The sequence below is a fragment of the Hemitrygon akajei genome, chromosome 1 (assembly GCF_048418815.1).
Source record: "Hemitrygon akajei chromosome 1, sHemAka1.3, whole genome shotgun sequence".
Classification (NCBI taxonomy): Eukaryota; Metazoa; Chordata; class Chondrichthyes; order Myliobatiformes; family Dasyatidae; genus Hemitrygon; species Hemitrygon akajei.
In genome coordinates this window covers 166,071,789-166,088,751 of record NC_133124.1, presented here as the reverse complement: position 1 = coordinate 166,088,751, position 16,963 = coordinate 166,071,789, and the positions used below count along the sequence as shown (strand labels likewise).

Below are 16,963 nucleotides of genomic sequence, written 5' to 3'. Positions count from 1 at the left end.
GGCCTGGGAGGTGGAACTATATACAATGCATACCAAAAGTAAAACGCCGCTAACCCCAGAACCAGCCTCTTGTTACCAACAGCTTCCCGAAAACAATTAACTTACTTTTAATAATACTCACATTACAACAGAGCCGGTCACAGTTAGAGCCGTTTGCAGTAAGGGTGCTCACAGTTAGAGTCAGTCACAGTGAGTGCCCGGCACAGTTAGAGCCATTCACAGTCAGAGCATGTCACAGTTGAACCTGGTTACAGTTAGTCCCAGTCACAGTTAGAGTCTGTTACAATTAGAACCAGTCACAATTAGAGTGGTCACAGTAAGAGCCGGTCACAGTTAGAGCCATCACAGTTAGAGTAGTCACGAGAGCAGATCACAGTTAGAGCCGGTCACAGTTAGAGCTGGTCACAGTTAGAGTGGTCACAGTTAGAGCCGGTCACAGTTAGAGCCTGTCACACTTAGAGCCGGTCACAGTTAGAGCCGGTCACAGTTAGAGTGGTCACAGTTAGAGTGGTCACAGTTAGAGCCAGTCACAGTTAGAGCCGGTCACAGTTAGAGCGGTCACAGTTAGAGCCGGTCACTGTTAGAACCGGTCACAGTTAGAACCGGTCACAGTTAGAGTGGTCACAGTTAGAGCCGGTCACAGTCAGAGCCGGTCACAGTTAGAGCCGGTCACAGTTAGCGTGGTCACAGTTAGAGCTGGTCACAGTTAGAGTGGTCACAGTTAGAACCGGTCACAGTTAGAGCCGGTCACAGTCAGAGCCGGTCACAGTTAGAGTGGTCACAGTTAGAGCCAGTCACAGTTAGAGTGGTCACAGTTAGAGCTGGTCACAGTTAGTGCTGGTCACAGTCAGAGCCGGTCACAGTTAGAGCCGGTCACAGTTAGAGCCGGTCACAGTTAGAGCTGGTCACAGTTAGAGCTGGTCACAGTCAGAGTGGTCATAATTAGAGTTGGTCACAGTTAGAGCCTGTCGCAGATAGAGTTGTCACAGTTAAAGCAGGTCAGAGTCAGAGTGAGCACAGTTAGAGTCAGTCACGTTTAGAGCCAGTTACAGTTAGAATGGTCACAGTTAGAGACAGAGTTTAGTCCAGACAATTCTGAGCTGATGCCCTTTGGGAAGTCAAATATAAAGAGACAGTAGACAGGACCCCAAAAATCATTGACATACAGAAGGATTTTCATCTTCACCATGGATGTTCAGCCCTGATGCAATTCTAACCCCCATCAAGAAGGCGTAAAAACTCTCCACTTCTCTTTTAACAAATGAACCATTCGATTCCACTCCACCGCCACTCTGCTCCAACCTCCATCTAACAGGACTCGTCCTCACTCTCAACCATATTTTCTTTGGCTCCACGTGGAAATCTGCAGGTGCTAGAAATTCAGGCAACACACACAAACTGCTGATGGAATGCAGCAGGCCAGGCAACATCTATAGGAAGAAGCACTGTCGATGTTTTGGGATGAGACCCTTCATCAGGATTAACTGAAAGAAAAGATAGTAAGAGATTTGAAAGTAGGAGGTGGAGGGGGAAATCCAAAATGATAGGAGAAGACAGGATGGGGTGGCGTGAAGCTGAGAGCAGGAAAGGTGATTGGCAAAAGGGATACAGAGCTGGAGAAGGGAAAGGATCACGGGACGGGAGGCCTAGGGAGAAAGAAAGGGGGAGGGGAGCACAAGAAGGAGATGGAGAACAGGCAATAAGTGATGGGCAAAGGTAGAAAAAAAAGAGGGGGGGAATAAATAAATCAGGGATGAATTAAGAAGGAGAGGAGGAGCATTAATGGAAGTTAGAGAAATCAATGTTCATGTAATCAGGTTGGAGGCTACCCAGATGGAATATAAGGTGTTGTTCCTCCAACCTGATTGTGGCTTCATTTTGAGAGTAGAGGATGCCATGGATAGACATATCAGAATGGAAATAGGATGTGGAATTAAAATATGTGGCCATTGGGAGATCCTGCTTTCTCTGATGGACAGAGTGTAGGTGTTTAGCGAAACGGTCTCCCAATCTGCGTTGGGTCTCACCAATATATAAAAGGCTGCACTGGGAGCACCAGACGCAGTGTACCACACCAGCCGACTCACAGGTGAAGTGTCACCTCACCTGGAAGGACTGTCTGGGGCCCTGAATGGTGGTGAGGGAGGAATTGTAAGGGCAGGTGTAGCAATCGTTCTACTTACATTACCAATATATAAAAGGCCATTTCTATAATTTTGTTGATGACACTCAGATGCTGACGAGGCAATGTACAGGACTGAGAGAGATCAGCTGGTTGAGTGGTATCATAGTAACAACCTTGCATTCTATGTCAGTAAGACCAAGGAATTGATTGTTGACTTCAGGAAGGGGAAATCTGGGGAACACACACCAGTCCTCATCAAGGGCTCAGTTGTGTATAGGGTGAGTGGTTTCAAATTGCTCTCTGTCAGCATTTCATAAGGTTTATCCTGAGCCCAATATTTTGATGCAGTTATGAAACAGCCACACCAGTGGCTAGATTTCATTTGGGGTTTGAAGGAGACTTGATATGTCACCAAAGACTCTTGCAATTTCCTGCAGATGTGCTGTGAAGAGTATACTGACTGATTGTCCGGTCAGAATGTTAAGATGGCTCAACCAAAGTTGTGCAACAGCTTACTGGTAGTTCAGATGGTGAGAAGTACAACTAAAAGCATTAGAAATAATCACCTTTTGTCTCTGAGTTTTGCAGAATTTTTACCCCGCTGACATGATGAACTGAGGCGGTTAATGTGAGTAGGCTTGGGCCTACTCCGACTGCTCTGAGGAGTGGATCTAAGGACTCAGTCTGGTTCAGGATGCTGTTGTGGGGAGACTTCCGGTGGCTGTAATGGAGTAGGTTGCACTAGCTATGTGCTCCAAAATTATTTGCTTACTTTGCTGTTTAAACCTATCTCAGTGAGAGCACCATGAGTAGAAAGCTGTCAAAAAGAGAGACTACTTTAGAGACTTTGACTGAAATGATTCAACAAATGTCAGAGAAACTTGAAAAATTGAATAAACTGGATGACTCGGAATCCAAGTTTGACTTGTTACAGAATTCCTTCGACCTGGTTAAATCTGAACTGAAAACGCTTAATTGGAAACTTGGAAGTATACAGCAGACTGTGAATGACCACGAAATTCATATTAAGCTACACGAAGAATTTCTGCCGGTGTTGCAGAAGGATATCGAAGGTTTCAAGAGAATTTCTAAGGAACAACTTAAAAAATACGACGCGTTACTGAAGAAACTTACAGATCTGGAGACCAGGAACCGAAGGTGTAATATAAGAATTCTTGGACTTCCTGAAAAACTGGAGGGTAATCAACCTATCGATTTTTGTGCTCAAATGCCGAAAGATTTATTCCCTGATATATTATCGGAACTACCAAAATTCGAGTGCGTTCACCGAATTACCCCTCCTAATTGGGACACTGCTAAACCTCGCTCTATTATCATTCGCTTTTATGACTATCAGATTAAAGAACAGATCCTTCATGAATCAAGGAAGAAACGTATATTACAATTTCATGATCAACAGTTTCGGATCGTTCAAGATTATCCACCGGAAGTTTTAAGAGCTAGTCAGGCTTTTAAAGAGGTCATGTCTGATCTTTTTAAGCTTGGCTGTCGCCTTTCTCTCAGAGATCCGTGTAAACTCAAGGTTACTACTTCTGATAATAAGGTTTCTTGGTTTACGAAGCCTGAAGAAGCTAAGAAACTTTTACAAAGTATCCATCCTTAAATTCAACTTTGAGTTGTTTTATGTTAAATGTTTTAATTTCAGGTGTTCAATCCAGTAATTGGCATTTTGTTGATAACAAGATTTCTTGGTTTTACAACGTTTTATTCATTTGTTTGACTAAGTAACTGGTGCCTTGTTATCTCTCAAACTATGCAAAATATGCAGGCAGACTGCATCCATTTTCTCTTTTGCTGTTTTTCGCAGCTCTTTTCAAACAATACTTTATATTCTCTCAGTGTTATGTAGGAAGCTATCTAAACCACTTCCCTTTTTAATTATCTATTTGTTTCTTTACTCTTTTTTTGCACCCGCGAGTATATGTTGTTTTACTTATTGATTTTCCATATTTGATTTTCCTAATCTGTCTTTCCTTTTTTTACCGAGACTAATACTTATATTTTCCCATGGTTTTTTTAATCGTAATTAGCAAACTTATTTACTTTGATTTTTTTTGTATATATATATTTACAATCATTTATTCAGCACAGCTATACATATATATTTTCTGGAGCCACCGGAGCTTTGGGTTGGGAACGTTAGAATTAGTCTCCAGCCTCCCTTGGCTGATTTCTCTCTTTGGGGAGAGGGAGGGGCGAAATGGGTTCTTCTATAAAGCTGATTGGATGTTTTTACTGTTTTACTTATTCACTATCTACATGTCTGTGATTACCTTTTATACATTACTAAAGGATACTTGATGGATTCTTTTATTAATATACTCAGTTTTAATGTGAAAGATCTAAATAACCCTGTTAAACGAAATAAGATTTTCTCTTACTTTCTCTTATATCCGGAAACTTAAAACTCATATAATCTTTCTCCAAGAAACCTATATTCATAAAGATGATATTTCACGTTCTTTCAAAGGATGGAAGTGTATACATTTTCATTCACCCTCTCAATCTAGATCGAGAGGCGTCTCTATCCTGTTTGATCAGAATTTATCCTTTATTCAACATAATGTAATTTCGGATACAAATGGGCGCTTTGTTATTGTTTCGGGTAGTCTTGGGAATAAGCTAATCATATTTGTGAATGTATACGTTCCAAATACAGATGACTCCTTGTTCTTTGAACGTCTTTTCTCTTTTCTGCCTGATTTGAATCGATATTCCTTAGTGATGGGTGTAGACTTTAATTTTTGGCTTGACCCTATATTAGACCGCTCTTCACACTGAGCCAACCCACTTGCTCCAGTCCCATAAACCTCTCCCCTTCCCTACACTTGGACAGAAACAGGGAGGATGTTGTTATAATGTGGGCGTTGGGAACGGACCCAAATGCAAGACGCAGACACTGAAGTACTAGGGACAGGACTAGATGTATCAAGAAAGCAAGGGAAGTGGGGAAGAAATGATGCTGGACAAGACACAGACCCTGGATGAGACACAGGCCCTGGAGAAGACTAGGAGACCGGGCATGGGCTAGGACTAGAGTAGGAAAGTGGGACCTGGATGAGGAACTAGGAACTGGGAACCTGGACAAGGACTCCGAGCAAGAGAATCGACAGGGACCCAGAACCTGGGTCTTGACTCGGGCTCGGACTCCGGATCCAGGCGAGGACTGGACGCGGGGCAGGACACGGAACTCCAGGGCTGGACGAGGACATGAAGCTCAGACTTGGTCTTGATCGAAGGAGAGCAGGAATGCAGAGTCTAGGTCGAGGGAGAGCAAAGCAGAAGTGGGGAGAGGCGTAGCTGGACATGGACACTAGCCCTGGTCGAGACCAAGACAGAAGGCCGAGGCTAAAACTTGGACTTGGACCCAGACTGGAACCTCCTGAGGGCCTCGGACATGGGCTGGAACCTCCTGGGGGCCTCGGACATGGGCTGGAACCTCCTGGGGGCCTCGGACATGGACTAGAACCTCCTCGGGGCCTCGGACATGGACTGGAACCTTCTCGGGGCCTTCGACTGGAGCACAGGAACACTGACCCTTGGATGGAGCACAGGAGCACAGAACACAAGGCTGGGACACCTACTTTGGAACAGGACATAGGACCGTGGCTTTACACAGAGTCAGGACCCCTCCTTGGAGACAGGACATACGGCCAGGACTCATACACAGACACTAAACACAGGGACACAAAGAGACAGTTTCAAGCTCAACGTTAGATAGTTCCTTCTGTTGGCGTGGCAAGGCACTGGTCTCACTCCAACAGCTGAACGTGACCACGATGCAGGTGAGGACGCAGGAGAGGTTGCTGGCAAGGTTTCAGGAGTGGGTAGCTGGCAGGGCTACAGGCATAGGTTGCAGGCAGGGCTTCAGGCCAGGCTTCAGAGGGAAGGAAGGGAACAGTCCAGTCTCAGGGTAATGGCAAAGACAGCCTGACTACCCAACAGAGGCAAGGACAGGAAGGGACAGATCCCACCGTACAGCAACAGCAAGAACTGCCTGACTTACCCCACAGAGGCAAGGACAGGATACCAATGAGACGAACCAGCAACCACACGCAAATCCTGGGCCACATATTCCAGCTGTAATATGAGAATCAGGTGCCTGTGATTAAGCCCAAATGAAACAACAGACAGCCAGAAGACCCGGAGTCCAGAGTCCACGGACCGGACCGTGAACCGGAAAATGGACTTCAAGGACGAGACCATGACAGTTGTAGCCGGAAGGGTCATACAGAAAAGAAGAGGACATTGCTCGCCTCTCCCTCCCTACCTTCCACTCTCTCATTCCCAACTCATCCTTCCCCTCCATCCTTCCTTATCTCATCTCATTACTCTGCCCCTGGATGCACCTTTCCATCAATTCCCAATCTTTCACTGAACTGCTCTTGTTATTTGTTTGTTCTCCGAACCTTTGGGAGCCGAACCCACCTCTCCATGCTGCAATGCCATTGGCTCCAGTGGGAGCCACTCAGCATGCTGCCGGATTGTAAGTGGGCAGGAAGGATAAGTTTACTCCTCATTCTTCTGATGTCCAATTGTAAGGGCAAATCAAATAACATTCAGAATCAAATATTGATATTGTCGAGGAATTCAAGATAACACTCGGACCCAGATATTTGATTGTTTTTTATTTCCTTGGCCATGTGAGAGTCGACTCTAAGAAAGCAATTATTCTCAGTTATACAGTCCATAATGCTCCCTCTTATTACCATATGCCATGTCCAATCAGGAGCCTATCATGCTCTGCCTTAAATACACCGAATGACCTGACGTGCACAGCTGACCGTGATAACTAATTCACCACCCTCTGGCTGGAGAAACTTCTCTGCATCTCTGTTTTAATTGGATGCCCTCTACCCTGAGGTTGTGGCATCTTGCCCTAGACTCTTCGCCATGGGTAACAGCCTTTCCACATCTGCTCTGGCTAGGACTTTCAACATTCGAAAAGTTTCAAAGAGATGCCCACTTACCCATCTAAATTACAGTGAGTAGACCCAGAGCTATCAAATGTTCCACTTATGAGAACCCTTTAATTTCTGAATCACCTTGTGAACTTCCTCTGAACCCTCTCCAGTGCCAGCACATCCTTACTTAAAACAGGAGCCCAAAACTGTCCACCATACTCAAGCTGATGCTACACCAGTATCTTATAAAGACTCAGCAGAGTACAGCGCATTCACAACATTCCTGTGCAAGTCCGACAAAGATGTTTTAAAATCCCGGTCTCTATAAGACAGAGATACCACGTAGCAGAGTGGTCATCATGGGAGCGGTCGTCGTCGGAGTAGTCTTGAGTCAGAGTGGTAAGCCTTTGCCTCAACAGGGCTTTGACAAGAACATGCAGAGGCTAGATAAGTTCATCCCTTATATCTTATTTAACTCGAGAGAAAATAGGGGTTATGTCTACAGAGCCAGTGTTCTGTTGTGGGTGTCAGATGTGAGAATTTCAGGAGACTCCCAGACTGCCCAATTGCCACATCTGCACCAGAATCCGAACTAGGGAACTGGAGATGAAACTCAATGATCTTTGGCTTGTTAGGGAAAGTGAAGCAGTGATAGACAGGAGCTACAGGGAGGTAGTCACATCAAGGCTACAGAAGACAGATAAGTGGGTGACTGTCAGGAGAGGGAAGGGAGAACATCAGATAGTGGAGAGCACCAGTGACCATCCCCCCTCAACAGTAAGTACTCCATTTTGAGCACTGTTGGGCGGGGGGAGAGGGGGGATCCTACCTGGGGGTAGCAACAACAGCAGTGCCTCTGGCACTATGCCTAGCCCTGTGCCTCAGAAGGGTAGGGAACTGAAGAGACTGGTGGCAGTAATAGGGGACTCTATAGTCAAGGGAACAGATAGGTGATTCTGTGGGTAGGAAAAGGTAACACGAATGGTAGTTTTCTTCCCAGGTGTCAGGGTCCGCGATGTTTCTGGATACCCAGAAAAGGGAGGCTAAGCAGCCGGAAGGCTTGGTACATATTGGTTCCTGTGACATAGCAAGAAAAAGGGAGGAGCTTCTGAAAAAAGAATGCAGGGAGTTAGGAAGGAAGCAGAGTAGCCAGACCTCAAGGGTAGAAATCTCGTGACAGTGAGGATAGGAATTGAATGAGGTAGCAGATAAATGTATGGCTGAAGAATTGGAGCAGGGGACAGGGATTCAGATTTCTGGAGAATTGGGAACTCTTCTGGGGCAATTGGAAGCTGTGTGAAAGGGGCTGGTTGCACGTGAACCTGAAGCTGACCAATATTCTTGCAGGCTGGTTTACCAGAGCTGTTGGGAGTGGTTTAAACTAATATGGCAGGTGATGGGAAACAGGATGATAGAGCTGAGGATGAGCTAGCAGGTTTACAAGCAGATGATGGGAGTAACATGAATGTAAGGATGGACAAGCCAATGATTGGGTACAAATGCAGACAAAACAAAGAGTTAAATTGTACCACAGAGGGAAAATTCAAAAGAGCAAAGAATGCAGAATTGATGGTGCTGTATTTAAAAGCATGTAACATTCAGAATAAGTTGGACGAAGTCGTGGTGAAATTAGAGATTGGTCGGTATGATGTTGTGGGTGAAAGAAGGCCATAGGTGGGAGCTTAACATCAAAGGATATATTTTGTATCAAAAGGACAGGCAGGAAGGCACAGGCTGTGGTGTGGCTCTGTTAGTAAGAGATGGAATTACATCTTTAGGAAGAAGTGACGTAGGGTCAGAGAATGTTGAATCTTTGTCTGTGGAGTTATGAAGCTGCAAGTATTAAAAAGTCATGATGGGAATCATATACAGGCCTCCAAATAGTAGCCAAGATGTGGGGGTTGAGATTGCAAAGTGAGATGGAAAAGGCATGTAATAAGGGTAATGACACAATTTTAATGGGAGAATTCAATATGCAAGGAGATTGGGAAAATCGCAAAAGAGGGTATTTGTTGAATGCCTACGAGGTGGCTTTTTAGAGCAGCTTGTGTTTGAGCCTACTTGGGGAAAAATTATCTTCAACTGGGTGTTGTGCAATAACCCAGATCTTATAAGGGAGCTTAATGTAAAGGAACCCTTAGGAGGCAGTGATCATAATATGATTGAATTCATACTGCAATTTGAGAGGGAGAGGCATAACTCATATGCATCAGTATGGCAACAGAATAAAGGGAATTACAGAGGCCGCATTGAGGAGCTTGCCCAGGTGGATTGGAGGACAATTCTGCCGGGGATGACGGCAGGGCAGAGATGGGAATAGTTCACAAGGTGCAGGATAGATATGTCCCATGGAGGAAGTAGTTCTCAAATGGTGGGGTAGGCAACCATGGCTGACAAGGAAGTTAAGGACTGCATGAAAGCCAAGGATAGGGCATATAAGGTCGCAAAAGTGGGTGGGAAGTTAGATGATTGGGAAGATTTTAAAATCCACCAAAATGCAATGAAAAAAGCTATAAGAAGGGAAGAGATGAAATATGAGGGCAGACAAGCCAACAATATAAAGCAGGATATCAAAAGTACTTTTCAGTTATATGAGGAGTAAATGGAAAATGATGCTGGTGAGGTAATAATGGGGGCAAGAAATGGCGGATGAATTTAATGGTTAGTTTGCATCTGTCTTGACTGTGGAAGACACTAGCAGTGGGCCAGTGATCCGTGAGTGTCAAGGAGCAGGAGTGAGTGTTGTTGCTATTGCAAAGGCAAAAGTGCCAGGCAAACTCAAAGGCCTTAAGGTGAATAAGTCAACCAGACCAGATGGACTACATCCAGAGTTCTGAGAGAGGTCACTGAAGAGATAACGGATGCATTGGTCATGATATTTCAAGGCCCCACCACCCAGCCTATGCTTTCTTCCTGCTGTTGCCATCAGGAATAAGGTACAAAGGTCTCAGACCCCACACCACCAGTTTCAAGAGTTATTACTCCTCAACCATCAGGCTCATGAACTGGTGAGGACAACTTCACTCGCCCTATCACCAAACTGTTCCCATAACCAATGTTCCCTCTAAGGTGTGCACGTTTGTGAGTGCTCATGTCCTTTGTTACGAGCACACAAAGGAATTTAAACGGTGCTAAAAAGATTGTCACCCTCTACCTCATTGGCACGTTAAGTATATTTCAACACATTCAAGTCATATTTCAAGTTTCAACATATTAATCAGATTTTATCACCTAATCTGCTTTCACTTCTTATAATATATCACTCTGCAGCTGGTATCAGGCCTTGCACATTCTCAGCTATCACCACGTACGTGTAGGGTGTGGAAATTATATAGCCCGAAGCCCAGGGCTATCCTTTTTTGATGCCAAGATATGCCATTTTTCTGTCAAAAATTCTCAAATAAGTGAAATTCTTTTCTGTTGATAAATATTTCTCAAAATTAAACACTCTCTTCCATTGTAAGAAAGTTGAAAATGCAAAATGAAACCACTAAATACATATTCTGAAAATATGACTTCTGTGTCCTTGCAAAGCTGAGAAACCCTCGGCTGCCCTGTTTGTCCCTTCTGTACATTTAAACAAGCGTTGCTGACCTGAGGTTCAGGAGTTTTGTCTCCCACTTGAAGTTCTTGCAATAACCTTAATGCACGTGGAGTAGATTCTATATACTCACAAAAGCTGAATGCCTGCCGCTTTCCTGAAGCTCTTTGAACTCTCTTCCTGCTTAAAATATTGCCACATTTCTCTAGCAGCAGCCTGATGAACTGTTGTTCTCAGACCCCTGCTTTCCACACTTCCACGCTTCCTCTGAGCAGCATGGTGTGGTCTTTCCTTGTCTGATATACTTTCCAACCAAAGGATCAGAGTTTGGCACCAACACCTGATTGCCCTCTGTTGGGACAGTTGTGAGATTATCCAGTGTATTTCTTAATTTGCTTTCATATGCAATTCCAATTTCATCTCCAACTAAGTATCAGTTTTCTCAGCCACTCATGTCCGCATAATGCTGGTCCTCCTGTTTTTACCACAGACAAGCCCAATGTGAAAAGCTTTGACCAGCAGCCAATCTGGACATCGGAAGTTTTAAGAGGAGGGTATTTCGATCAGGTCCACTGCCCGAGTAGAAAAGGCTGCAGTAGGTTGGTCCAGCGAGAAAGAGTTTTCTCCAGTGACCAGGCACATTTGGGATTGATTAGCAAGAACAAATGAAAGGAAGACAGGGGCAAGTGCAGCGGCCATCGTCATAGCGGCTGCCGTCTGAGTGGACAGAGTCAGAGTGGTGAGCTGGACATTTTAGCTCTCTGGGGCTTCGGTGAAGACAAGCTTTGGTCAAGAAATCAAAGAAAATAAAACCCCTAGGTTAGGTTATTTTCTTCCCCTTCTTTATTTCTGCTCAGCTGGGATCAGAAACAACAGGCTGGGTAGTCGATTGTGTGTTGTGGGAAGGCAAGGAGCCATCCAGTGTCCCTGACAACTACAACTGCAAGAAGTGCATTCAGCTGCACTCTGTCTTAAGGAGTTGGAGCATGAACTGAACTCCAGATCTTTCGGGAGGCTGAAGGGGTGATAGAGTGGACACAGAGAGAGGTAGTTACAACCAAGGTGCAGGACACAGGAGAGCTGGTGACAGTCAGGAAGGGGAAAGGAATCAAGGAACCAGTGCAGAGTATACCCCTGTGGCCAACCCCCACAACAACAGGCATATCACTTTGGATACTGTTGTGGGGGTGACCTCACTGAGTAAAGGCACAGTGGTCAGGTCTGTGGCACTGGGCCTGCCTCGGTGACTCAGAGGGGAAGGAGGAAGGAAAGGTACACTGTGGTGATAGGGAGTCATTAGCCAGCGGAATGGACAAGAGGCTCTGTGGGCCAGAATGAGATTCGTAGATAACGTGTTGCCTCCTGGGTGTCACGTTCTGAGACATTGCTATCAAATATCATTGCTACCCATGATATTTGTTAGTTAGGCTATGACTAGGAAGATTATACAGTTTAATATGTGCCTAAGGAGTTGGTGTAGGAGGCAGGGCATAAGATTTTTAGACTATTGGGCTCTCTGCCAGTGAAGGTGTGACCTGTACGAAAGAGATGGTTTATTGCTGAACTGGAGGGGGACGAATAATGTCGCGGGAATGTTCATTAGTGCTGCATGGTGGGGTTTAAATTAGAAATGCAGGGGGATTGGAACCAGAGTGCCAGAACAGTTAGTGCAGTGGATGTGGAGGTAGATGTTGGTAAGACCTCAGACAAAGTTTATAATCAAACGGTTGAGAATGGTGTGACTAGTGTCCTCAGCTGCATGTATTTCAGTGCAAGAAGCGTTGTAGGAAAAGTGGATAAACGTGCTGAAGCTGAGGTAACGGGTTTACAGACAGAGGCAAAGTGCAGTGCGGAGAGACTGTTGGGCAAAATTGCACTCAACAGGATGAGCTGTAAAATAAAAGGTGAACAGAATCAAAAAGGTGAATTCAGGACTGAAGGTGTTATATTTGAATGCATGCAGTATACAGAATAAGGTCGATGAACTTGTAGCACCATTTCAGATCGGCTTGTATGATGTTGAGCTGAATTTCCAAGGATACACATTATAGCAAAAGGACAAGCAAGTATAGTAGAAGAATGTGTGATACCCGTCAGGGTTCTTAAGCAGAACATTACAGAACCTTATCAGGCACAGGCTGTTATATATTAGGTGAGGTGTATTGAGGGAGAATGAAACAGAAACACTTGGTAAAGGATCATGAGGAAGTAGTGACTGCTACATGGTAGAATTCTAGTTCCAGCTGAGAGAGAACTCAGGTCCAAGATGAAGACAAATGACAACAGATACAATGATAATGATGTGACAATCCAGTTGCAAAGGAGGACGGAGTAAATCAGCTGAATGGCAGGTCAGTAGATGGACAATGACAGATATTCAGACAGTTGCCCCATAATTCTCAACAGAATTGTATCCCAATCACAGAGAGTGATTCCAACAGGAAGAGGAGCAATTCATGTTTGACAAGGAATGTCAAGGACATGTTAAGTGGAAACAGGAAGTAGGAGGGGACCCAGGGGGAATGTAATAGGCTGAGAAACAATGAAATGTCAAAGTGGTGAAATTTTTCTATCAGCAGGAGAAATCAATATTCATGCCATCAAATTGGAGGCTACCCGGATGGAATATAAGGTGTTGCTTCTTCACCCTGAGGGTGGCCTCATCTTGGCAGAATGAAAGGCCATGGACCAACACGTTGGGATGGGAATGGGAATTGGAATTAAAATGCTGAGCCACCAGGAGGTCCACTTGTGGTGGATATTGTGGAGGTGCTTGATGAAATTGTCCCCAATTTACAACAGGTCTCTTCCTTTATTCACCACTCTGACCTTTCACTTCTTCTTACCTGCCTACTACTTCCACCTAGGTTCCCTCCTCATTCCCATTCTCCTATGGTCCACTCTCCTCTCCTATCAGATTGTTTCTTTTCCAACCCTTGACCTTTCCCACCCACCTGGCTTCACCTATCACCTTCCAGATCTCCTCCATCCCCTCACCCCCCCCACCTTTTTATTCTGGCATTTTCCCCCTTCCCCTGAAATTTGCATGAAATGTCAACTATCTACATTTCCATAGATGCTACCAGACGTGCTGAGTTCCTCCAGCACTTTGTGTGTGTTACATTAATTGAAAAATTTCCACCAGACTTCACTCTGTAAGACACAAAGTTTTGTGTAACACTATTACAGTTCAGGGCGCTGGATTCAGAGTTCAATCCCAGCATCTTCTGTAAGGTGTTTCTGTGCGTCTTCCCCGTGGAATGTTTGAGCTTACTCTGCATCCTGCATTTTCCTCCCACAGGGCCATAATGTACCAGGCATCATTGCAACAGATGACTGTGCAGGCCAAGTCATGGAGTATGTTTAAGGTGGAGGTTGATAGGCTCTTGATTAGTCAGTGTCAAAGGTTAACAGGAAGAAGGCAGGAAAACGCGATTGAGATGGATAATAAATCAGCCATGATGGAAAATGGCAGACTCAGTGGGCGGAATATCCTGATTCTGCTCCTATGATGTATGTTCTTATTGGTGAATTAATTGGACTTTGTATGTTGTCCCGTGATCGGGTTAGAGATAAATCATGGTAGATAGGGTGTTGCTAGGCGTTGTGGTTTGAAGGGCCAGAAGAACCAAACCTGTGCTGTATCTCTAAATAAATAAAATACAATTTTGTTTTCAGAAGACAGTCCCAACTTAGAGTTACACATGGATATGAACAGCACCCAATGATTTCCACATAAGAAAGGATATTTAAGTTGTTTACGAATTTCAGCTATATTCATAACTGGAAGGGTTAAGTTTATCAGCAATATGTAAATAATTTCAGATTTCCTGTTACAACACACACATTCAACGGGATTTCCAGCTCCTCTGCTTGACACTGCAGTGAAGTGTGAGGTAGTCTTGCATGATAAATGTACTATTATTGATTCATTTAGTTCTACATAGTGGTTGATAAGGTTATTACAGCTGGTAGTCTGTCAGCATTTCATAAGGTTTATCCTGAGCCCAATATGTTGATGGAGTTATGAAGCAGCCACACCAGTGGCTAGATTTCATTTGGGGTTTGAAGGAGACTTGAACTGTCACCAAAGACTCTTGCAATTTCCTGCAGATGTGCTGTGAAGAGTATTCTGACTGATTGTCCAGTCAGAATGTTAAGATGGCTCAACCAAAGTTGTGCAACAGCTTACTGGTAGTTCAGATGGTGAGAAGAACAACTAAAAGCATTAGAAATAATCACCTTTTGTCTCTGAGTTTTGCAGAATTTTTACCCCGCTGACATGATGAACTGAGGCGGTTACTATGAGTAGGCTTGGGCCTACTCCGACTGCTCTGAGGAGTGGATCTAAGGACTCAGTTTGGTTCAGGATGCTGTTGTTTGCTTCTGTTGTTTGTATAATGTGTTCTTTTTTCTCGTTTATGTTTTCATTCTAAATTGTTTTTTCAGGTTTCTTGCTTTGTGACTGCCTGTAATCTCACAAATCTCAAGGTGAATAATTTTTACATTCTTTGATAATAAATGCACTTGAATTTTGAATGACCATCTGGTATGGAGTTACCCAATGCACACAAATGGAAAAAGCTGAAGAAAGTTGTAAACTCTGCCAGCTCCATCGTGGCCACGAGCCTCCCCAACACTGAGAACATCTTCAAAAGGTATTGTCTCAAAAAGTTGACATCCATGATTAAAGATACAATCCCTCTTCTCATTGCTAATAAACCTAATTTTCAACTCAGTGGGTCAGGCAGGATCTATGCAGATAGAGGGATGGTGACATATCACATTCCTAAATAGGATATCCTTACAAATATTGACCATCCCTTCTCCTCCACAGACGCTACCCGACCCGCTGAGCTCCTCCACACGCCACAGGTTGTTTTCTGCTCCACAGTTATTGAATGATAGCAGAGAAGAGGCAAAATTCAGCACAGCCTCCAATGAGAAAAGGTCATCAAGTCAGAGAGAGACAGAACAAGAGTGTTGACCTGTGACCCACTGGAGCTTGGAGATGGATGGCAACCATCATGGTTCGATAGACTCTGTCCTCGGATCGAGAGATCCCGAGGAATGTGAACATAACAGGTTCATTGTGATTTTACCACAGGAAACAACCTTGCAATGTTTCACTGGGGAGACTGAGGGCAAGTATTTAACAATGTATGGTCTAGAGAGTGGAGGGACTGATACCTAGAGATCCACCTCACACTGACCCAACATACCTGCTCCAGTCCCATAAACCTCTCCCCTTCCCTACACTTGGACAGAAACAGGGAGAATGTTTTTGTTATAAGGTGGGCATTGGGAACGGACCCAAATCAAAGACACAGACACTGAAGTACTAGGGACAGAACTAGGTGTATCAAGAAAGCAAGGGAAGTGGGGAAGAAATGACACTGGACAAGACATAGGCCCTGGACAAGACTAGGAGACAGGGCATGGGCTAGGACTAGAGTAGGAAAGTGGGACCTGGATGAGGTACTAGTAACTGGGAACTAGAAACTGGGAACCTGGACAAGGACTCCGAGCCAGAGACTGAACAGGGACATGGAACCTGGGTCTTGACTCTGACTCGGACTCTGACTCTGGATCCAGGTAAGGACTGGACATGGGGGCAGGACGCGGGACTCCAGGGCTGGACGAGGAGATGAAGCTCAGACTTGACCTTGATCGAAGGAGAGCAGGAACGCAGAGCCTAGGTCGAGGGAGAGCAGGAATGCAGAGCCTAGGTCGAGGGAGAGCAGGAACGCAGAGCCTAGGTCGAGGGAGAGCAGGAACACAGAGCCTAGGTCGAGGGAGAGCAAAGCAGAAGTGGGGAGAGGTGTAGCTGGACACCTAGCCCTGGACGAGACCAAGACTCAAGGCCTAGGCTACACCTTGGACTTGAACACGGACTGGAACCTCCTCGGCACCTCGGACATGGACTGGAACCTTCTTGGGGCCTTCGACTGGAGCACAGGAACACTGGGACTGGAGCACAGGAGCACAGGAATGCAGAGCCGGGACCCCTACTTCAGAACAGGACATAGGGCCAGGGCTTTACACAGAGACAGGACCCCTCCTTGGGGACAGGACATAGGGCCAGGACTCATACACAGACACTAAACACAGGGACACAAAGAGACAGTTTCAAGCTCAAAGTTAGATAGTTCCTTCTGTTGGTGTGGCAAGGCACTGGTCTCACTCCAACAGCTGAACGTGACCACGATGCAGGCGAGGACGCAGGAGAGGTTGCTGGCAAGGTTTCAGGAGTGGGTAGCCGGCAGGGCTACAGGCCAGGAAGGGAACAGTCCAGCCTCAGGGTAATGGCAAAGACAGCCTGACTTACCCCACAGAGGCAAGGACAGGATACGAATGAGATGAACCAGCAAC

At 45.1% G+C, this 16,963-nt stretch overlaps 1 protein-coding gene across 1 annotated transcript in view; it reads right to left on the bottom strand.

Moving 5' to 3' along the window:
- Positions 1-16,963, bottom strand: part of LOC140732106 (uncharacterized) — an 843,203-nt gene that overhangs the window by 732,423 nt on the left and 93,817 nt on the right. The gene's annotated exons all lie outside the window — the stretch shown is intronic.